The sequence below is a fragment of the Dipodomys spectabilis genome, unplaced genomic scaffold, assembly GCF_019054845.1.
Source record: "Dipodomys spectabilis isolate Male_0828 unplaced genomic scaffold, ASM1905484v1 ptg000189l, whole genome shotgun sequence".
In the NCBI taxonomy this organism is placed as follows: Eukaryota; Metazoa; Chordata; class Mammalia; order Rodentia; family Heteromyidae; genus Dipodomys; species Dipodomys spectabilis.
Genome location: NW_024870866.1, coordinates 1,299,524 through 1,307,860, shown reverse-complemented (window position 1 = coordinate 1,307,860; position 8,337 = coordinate 1,299,524).

Genomic DNA, 8,337 nt, shown 5'->3' with positions numbered 1-8,337 from the left:
GAACCTAAAAAAGTTCAGCTTTACTTAACATTTAACACATTTTTTTTTCTTTTCGTCGGTCGTGGAGCTTGAACTCTGGGCCTGGGCACTATCCCTGAGTTCTTTAGCTCAAGGTGTGAGCTTGTACCACTTGAGCCACAGCACCACTTTCTGGTTTCCTGGTAGTTAATTGGAGATAAAATTCTCACAGACATTCCTGCCTGGGCTGGCTTTGAACTGAGGTCCTCAGAAATCTGCTTCCTGAGTAGGTAATGAGGCTGACAGAGGGATTACATTTAAATGTGTAAGGTAATGAGTACATTTCTTGTTTATCATTGTTACTACCTTCTTTGTTGTTGTCCAACTATCCCTTCCCTCTCCCATCTCCATCACTCTTCTCTCCCCAAGCTGTAAAGTTCATTTTCAGTACAGTGTGCTGTGAGTATTATTGTTGCAATAAGTCATCCTGGGTTGAACCCAAATTTGCTATTTCTCTAACCCTAATTCTAATTCTGTCTGGTATCCTAACCCTAACCATAATAATAATAATAGTTCAATTCAGAAGTTAACAAAAAATACTCGTTTTTGTTCATCCTGTTAATCCTCTGTACATCTTTAATTAAGTTGCAGTTTAACTTAAATCTTCCAAATGAGTTTATATGTGCATATATAAAGATATAATTTTATGTAAAAAACAAGATTTTTGGAGGAAGGAGTAACAAAAAGGAAATAGAGGGAGTATATTAGGGAAAGAAAATAACCAAACAGCCACTTCTGAAAATTAATAACCATTAATAAAATAACTAAAAATAAATAAATGACACACTGCCTTCCAGTGTTCTTGAAGAGAACCATGATATGTCTTGTGAAAGGAATACTTGTTCTAAACTTTGTTCATGCATAATTTATATTGGTATTGGCCAATTATTTAACTTACTGAATAAAAATTTATCAAATAAGATTCCATTACAAAAAATATAAAACAGTTACTTAGTAATTGTTTGAAGTTTAGAAAACATAATAGGCATGAAAAACAATGAACTGTACATCTTGTGTCTTGGATGAGTGATATATTAAACATTGTCTTTTATTCAAATGAATACTTAGCTTTACTTTTCAAAATAAATGCAATTTTATCTCCTTCCAGAACAAGTACTTATCCTGCAATTAAATGTATTAGTATATTCAGATATTCAAAAGCTAAATTTTCTATGTTTGTTATGTAGCTCTACATATTCAGAATGACATGATTTTTCTATTCGTAAATGTCTAAAGTCTAGGATTTTTGCTTCATCAATATAAATTGTCTCATGAGGTTTTTGTGAAGGCTCCAGTAACCAGTGTGGGATTTTTGCTTCATCAATATAAATTATCTCATGAGGTTTTTGTGAAGGCTCCAGTAAGCAGTGTGGTCAAAAACATTTCCTGAATTCTAAATTTTAAATCTAATCATTTTTAGCCTTTGATTATATCAGTTATTGTCTCTTCAGAGCTACTAAAATAAATACTACTTTTTAAACATTTCACTCAAATTGTAAATAATATTAACATAGGTCAAACAGAGATTAATCATTTCAAATTCACCATATTTGATGATCTCAGTTAGAAGAATGTACAGAGTATAAGAATCTTATACTCAATAATATTTTTGGTTAAATTAAATTAAATTTTCTATCTAGATTACTAAATTGGAGATAAATCACATTTTCTTCTTAATTTTTTTATTGTGAAAATATCGTATAGAGGGGTTACAATTATATGGGCAAAGTAATAAGTACATTTCTTATCAAGCATTGTTTCCTCTTCTTTTGTTTCCCCTTCTCATCCTTACCCATCTCCACACCCTCGGCTGGCCAAAGTTGTAATGTTCTTCTTTCGACATAACGTCTTGTCCATCTCATTATTACAATGGGTCCAACGATATCCCTAAAATTATGAAGCAAAAATGTTTCCAGGAAATATATTTTTCAATAAAATGTTTCAATCCTTAGGTAAAGTGCATTATACTTTAATATAAATTTTATCTCAAAATAGAAATTCTGCATCTAATCTAATGTACTTTTTCATGCACAAAATTCTGTGACTTCTAGTCTTATTACGTGATTTTAATTATAATTTTATTGTGAAATGATCCCTACTTTTTTTTTTTGTTTGTTTTTTTAAATTTTATTTTATTTTATTTGAGAACATACTGTACAGAGGGGTTACAATTACATGGGCAGGATAATGCATACATTTCTTACCAAGCATTGCAGCCTCCTCCTTTGTTTACCCTTCACCTCCCTTCCCAGCCTCCCCCCTCCCTCCCACCCAATCATACCCCCCCTCCCCCCCCACACCGACATTGTAAAGCTGGTTTTGACATGACATTTTGTAATTCTCATTGTTGCAACAGGTCCACCTGAATCCTTAAATGACTTGTTTGTCCCCATCTCCTCCACATGTTATACTGACATCAAATATAGTGAAAGCGGGGGTTACACTGTGGGGGAGGGAAATACAAAGCAACAAAGAAATAATCTTATAAATGCGTTAGAAACACATGCATGAAAGAAACAAAAACATTAAAATACATATTTGAGGTTTCGTTTTCCTAACATCACATTATCTGACTTTTTCCGCTTGACTCATACCTATACTAGATATTGCAAATAAGGGAAACCATGGGACCTATGTTTCTTTGGGCCTGGCTTACTTCACTTAATATAATTTTTTCCAAGCCTTTCCATTTCCTAACAAATGGGGAAATGTCATTCTTTCTGATGGAGGCATAGAATTCCATTGTGTATATATACCACATCTTCTTGATCCATTCATCTACTGAGGGGCATCTGGGTTGGTTCCATGTCTTAGCTATGGTAAATAATGCTGCAATAAACATAGTTGTGCTGGTAGCTTTAGTGTGGCCTTGTTTGTGATCATTTGGGTAAATGCCCAAAAGTGGGATTGCTGGGTCATTGGGGAGCTCTATGTGGAGTCTTTTGAGGAACCTCCATACTGCTTTCCAAAGTGGTTGAACAAGTTTACATTCCCACCAACAATGAAGTAAGGTTCCTTTCTGTCCACATCCCCTCCAGCATCTGTTGTTGTTAGAGTTCTTGATTTTTGCTGTTCTAACTGGAGTGAGGTGATATCTCAATGTTGTTTTGATTTGCATTTCTTTTATGGCTAGGGATGTTGAACATTTCTTCATGTGTCTATTGGCCATCCTTCTTTCTTCTTCAGAGAAGCTTCTCTTTAAGTCTTTCGCCCACTTACTTATTGGGCAGTTGTTTCTTTGAGGATTTGTTGTTGGGTGGTTTAATTTTTTGAGTTCCAAGTATATTTTAGATATGAGACCCTTGTCTGTTGTATGGCTAGTAAAGATCTTCTCCCAGTCCGTGGGCTTTCTATTGATCTTGCTAGCTATGTCATTTGCCCTACAGAAGCTCTGCAACCTTATACAATCCCATTTGTCCAGCCTTTCTTTGATTTGTTGTGTTTCCGGGTCTCTATTCAGAAAATTTCGGCCTGAGCCAAGGAGACCCAGGGTTTCTCCTATTCCATCCTCTAATGTTTTCAGAGTGTCTGCTTTGAGTTCAAGGTCTTTGATCCATTTGGAGTTGATTCTGGTGCAGGGTGATATATAAGGATCTAGCTTTAGTTTTCTACATGTAGTTAACCAGTTTTGCCAGCACCATTTACTGAAGAGGCTGTCTTTCTTCCATTCTATTGTTTTAGCTCCCTTATCGAAGATTAGATGGCTGTAGGTCTGTAGGTTCATTTCTGGGTTTTCAATTCTATTCCATTGGTCCTGAGGTCTGTTCTTATGCCAATACCAAGCTGTTTTGATTACTATGGCTTTATAGTAGAGTTTGAAATTTGGTATTGATATTCCTCCAGCAGTGTTCTTTCCGTTGAGGAGCGTTTTTGCTATTCGGGGTCTTTTATTGTTCCATATGAATTTTTGGATTGCCTCTTCTATTTCCTTGAAGAATGAGGGTGGAATTTGGATAGGTATTGCGTTGAATTTGTAGATAGCCTTGGGAAGTATTGCCATTTTCACGATGTTAATCTTTCCAATCCAGGAGCATGGGAGGTTTTGCCATTTTTTAAGTTCTGTGTTGATTTCCTTTTTCAAGATTTTAAAGTTTTCATCATAGAGGTCCTTCACTTCTTTAGTTAAGTTAATTCCTAGGTATTTTATTTTTTGTGGGGCTATTACAAATGGAGTTGCTTTCCTAATTTCAGCCACACTTTTCTCATTGTTGGCATACAGAAAAGCCATGGATTTTTGGGGGTTAATTTTATAACCTGCTACTTTGCCAAAGTTTTGAATCAGCTTGAGTATTTTGGGAGTGGAGTCTATGGGATTCTTTAAATACAAGATCATGTCATCTGCAAAGAGGGAGAGTTTTATTTCTTCTTTCCCTATTTGGATCCCCTTTATGTCTGCATCTTGTCTTATTGCTGTAGCTAGGCATTCTAATACTAGATTGAAGAGAAGTGGAGAGAGTGGGCATCCTTGTCTTGTTCCTGAGTTAAGGGGAAATGGCTTTAGTTTTTCACCATTGAGTATAATGCTGGCTGTAGGTTTGTCATATACAGCCTTTATTGTATTGAGGAATGTTCCATGGATTCCTAATTTTTCCAAAACCTTCATCATAAAGGGGTGTTGGATCTTGTCGAAAGCTTTTTCTGCGTCTATTGAGATAACCATGTGGTTCTTATTCTTGCTCCCCTTGATGTGATGAATAATATTAATTGATTTGCGTATATTGAACCAGCTTTGCATCCCTGAAATGAATCCTGTTTGATCGTGGTGTATGATTTTTTGGATGAATTGTTGAAGTCGGTTGGCCAAAATTTTGTTGAGAAGTTTTGCATCAATGTTCATCAAAGAAATGGGTCTATAGTTCTCTTTCTTTGATGAGTCCCTGCCTGGTTTTGGGATGAGGGTTATGATGGCTTCATAGAATGTGTTCGGTAGTGAGCTTTCTCTTTCAATTTCATTGAAGAGTTGGAGGAGAATTGGTGTGAGCTCTGCTTTGAAGGCCTTGTAAAATTCCGCTGTAAAACCATCTGGTCCTGGACTTTTCTTAGCTGGGAGGTCTCTTATTGCTGTTTCTATTTCAATGCTTGATATGGGCCTGTTAAGATAGTTTAACTCATCTTGGTTTAGTTTTGGCATGTCAATATTTGCTAGGAAGAGGTCCATTTCTGTCAAGTTCTCAAACTTATTAGCATAAAGTTTTGAGAAGTATTCCCTTATAATGGTCTGAATCTTGGTTGTTTCCGTGGTGATGTTTCCATTCTCATCTCTGAGTTTATTAATTTGGGTGTGTTCTCTTCTTTTTCTGATAAGATTTGCTAAGGGTCTGTCAATTTTGTTAAGTTTTTCGAAGAACCAACTCTTTGTTTTGTTGATTCTTTCTATAGTTTTTTTGGATTCTAATTCATTTAATTCTGATTTAATTTTGATTATTTCTTTCCGTCTACTGGATTGGGGTTTATCTTGCTGCTCTTTTTCAAGGAGGTTTAGATGTGTCATTAAATTGTTAGTTTCAGATCTTTCCAATTTGTTGATGTAGGAACTCAGAGCTATAAACTTGCCTCTGAGTACTGCCTTGGCTGTGTCCCAGAGGAGCTGCTAATTTCTGTGCTTATTTTTGTTGAATAGCATGAACATTTGAATTTCCTTTCTAATCTCTTCCATGACCCACTCATGATTCAGCAGTGTGTTGTTCAGCCTCCATGTGATACCGGACTTTCTTTGGTGGCTTTTGGTGTTGAGTTCTAATTTTATTCCCTTGTGGTCAGAGAGAATGCAAGGTATAACTTCAATGTTTCTGAATTTAGACAAGTTTGCTTTGTGGCCTAAAATGTGGTCTATTTTAGAAAACGTTCCATGTGCTGCTGAGAAAAACGTGTATTCTGATGCTGCTGGGTGAAATGTTCGGTAAATGTCTGTTAAGTCTAGTTGGTCTATGCAGCTGTTTAGATCTGCGGTTTCTCTGTTGAGTTTTTGCCGAGTTGATCTATCTAGTGGGGAGAGTGGTGTGTTAAAATCCCCAACAATTAATGTCTTTGGATCTATATGGGATTTGAGGGAAAGTAGTGTTTCTTTGATAAATTTGGGTGCTCCATTGTTTGGCGAATAGATATTTAGAATTGTAATATCCTCCTGAAGGAGAGATCCTTTAATTAGTATGTAGCGACCTTCTTTATCTCTTTTCACGAATTTTAATTTGAAGTCTATTTTATCTGCTATTAGGATTGCAACTCCCGCCTGTTTATGCGGTCCGTTTGCTTGGTAGATTTTGTTCCAGCCTTTAACATTGAAAATGTGTTTGTTTTTACGGGCAAGATGTGACTCCTGCAGGCAGCAGATAGAAGGGTCTTGTTTTTTAATCCAACTAGACAGTCTATGTCGCTTAATTGGAGAGTTCAGTCCGTTAACATTAAGAGATAGGACTGAGAGGTATTTGGGAGTTCCTGCCATGTTATCTACCTTCTTGGGGGCTGCGAAAACTGGGTTCTTCCTATGGTTCTTGGATTCTCAGTTTGGGTGCAGTTTCTTGGCCTTTATTGCGGTCTTGTTGGTTTTCTATGTGCAGGACATCTTTAAGAATGTTTTGTAGGGCTGGTTTGGTGGAGATGTATTGTTTCAATTTTTCTTTGCTATGGAAGGTTTTTATTTGGCCTTCAGTTATGAAGGAGAGTTTAGCTGGGTACAGTATTCTTGGTTGATAGTTGTTTGTTTTTAGGGCATGGCATACATCATTCCAGGCTCTTCTTGCTTTGATTGTTTCTGCTGAGAAATCTGAGGTGATTCTAATTGGTTTCCCTTTATAAGTGATTACCCTTTTCTCTCTGACAGCTTTAAGGATCTTTTCCTTGTTCTGAGTTGATCCTGTGTGGATTATAATGTGACGGTGGGATGTCCTATTCTGGTCTGGTCTATTTGGGGTTCTAAAGGCTTCTTGTATCTGGACAGGCCTATCTTTTTGCATGTTTGGGAAGTTCTCTGCTAGGATCCTGTTAAACAGATTTCCTAGACCATTAACTTCTGTTTCTAGGTGCTCCTCTACACCCATTATCCTTAGATTAGGCCTTCTGATGGTGTCTTCCAGGTGTTGGATAGATCTATCATACTTCTTGGACTTGTCTTGGATGGTTGTATGTTCTTTCTCTATAATATCTAGGCTGTCTTCAATCCCTGAGATTCGATCTTCTGCATGGTCTAACCTGCTGTCAAGACTCTCTACTTTGTTTTTTATCTCTTTTCCTTCTAGTTGGTCAGCTTTGATGGCTTCAAGTTCTTTGTTGAAGCTCTGTTTTACGTCTTGTATGAATTTCTTTACTTCCTTAATTTGGTGTTCAGTGTTTGTCCTCAAATCACTTAGTTGATTGGTTATGGTTTCTTTGGGCTCCCATTCCTTCTGTTGGGTTCCATTCAGCATTCCCTTTGTGGTCTCCCTGACTTCCTTCAGCTCTTTGTTAATGGATTCCATGAATGCCTTTAGTGATCTTTGTGTGTTCTCTACCTGGTCTCTCAATTCCTGTATTACTCTTTGATTAGCTTCCTCCCGTTCGTGGGATTCCTGCAGATCTCTTTGAGTGTTCTCAGCCTGCTCACGCCATTCCTCTCTTTCTCTTTGAGTATTCTCAAGTTGTTCACGCAAATCCTGTATCAGTTTTTGAGTAGCTTCCTCACGCTTATGATATTCCTGTATAAACTTCTGGGATGCCTCCTCTCTCTCCCTATCACGCTCATACAGAGTCCTTTGTACGTTGTCAAACTTCTCATTTATCATGTTTGCCAGCAGTGTTTGTAGAGCTGTTTGGGAACTCTCCTCTGGATTATTCATTATCTGTTCTAACCCCTGATTATCAGGATTGGGAATTGAGATACCCGAATTTGCCATTTTTCTTGTGTTTTTCCGGCTTACTCTGCCCATTTGAGATGAAGATAGCACCAATTTTGTGCTAGAACACTATCTTAAGGCAACCATCAACCAAAGTTTGCATTTGTACAGTCAATAGTCTACAGATACAATCTAGTTCAACAGATACATCTATTCGACATCAAACAACTATATGTTAAAGGACTTCGAACCGCAGAGAAGAATTTGGAAAACCAGAAATTATTAGGGTTAGGGAGAGATGTGGGTAAAAAATAGGAATAGATTGGTGTGGGGAGGCACAGGGAGAGTTAACTATGTCCTAATCACAATGCAGGAAATAGGTTGGGTAGGATGCAAGTAGAGAGAGAGAGAAAAAGAAGAAAGGGAAAGGGGAATGAAAAGAGACCAGAAAAAAAATAGAGACGTAAAAATTAATGTTATTTTAGAGATTAAAAGACCATCTATTTATAGA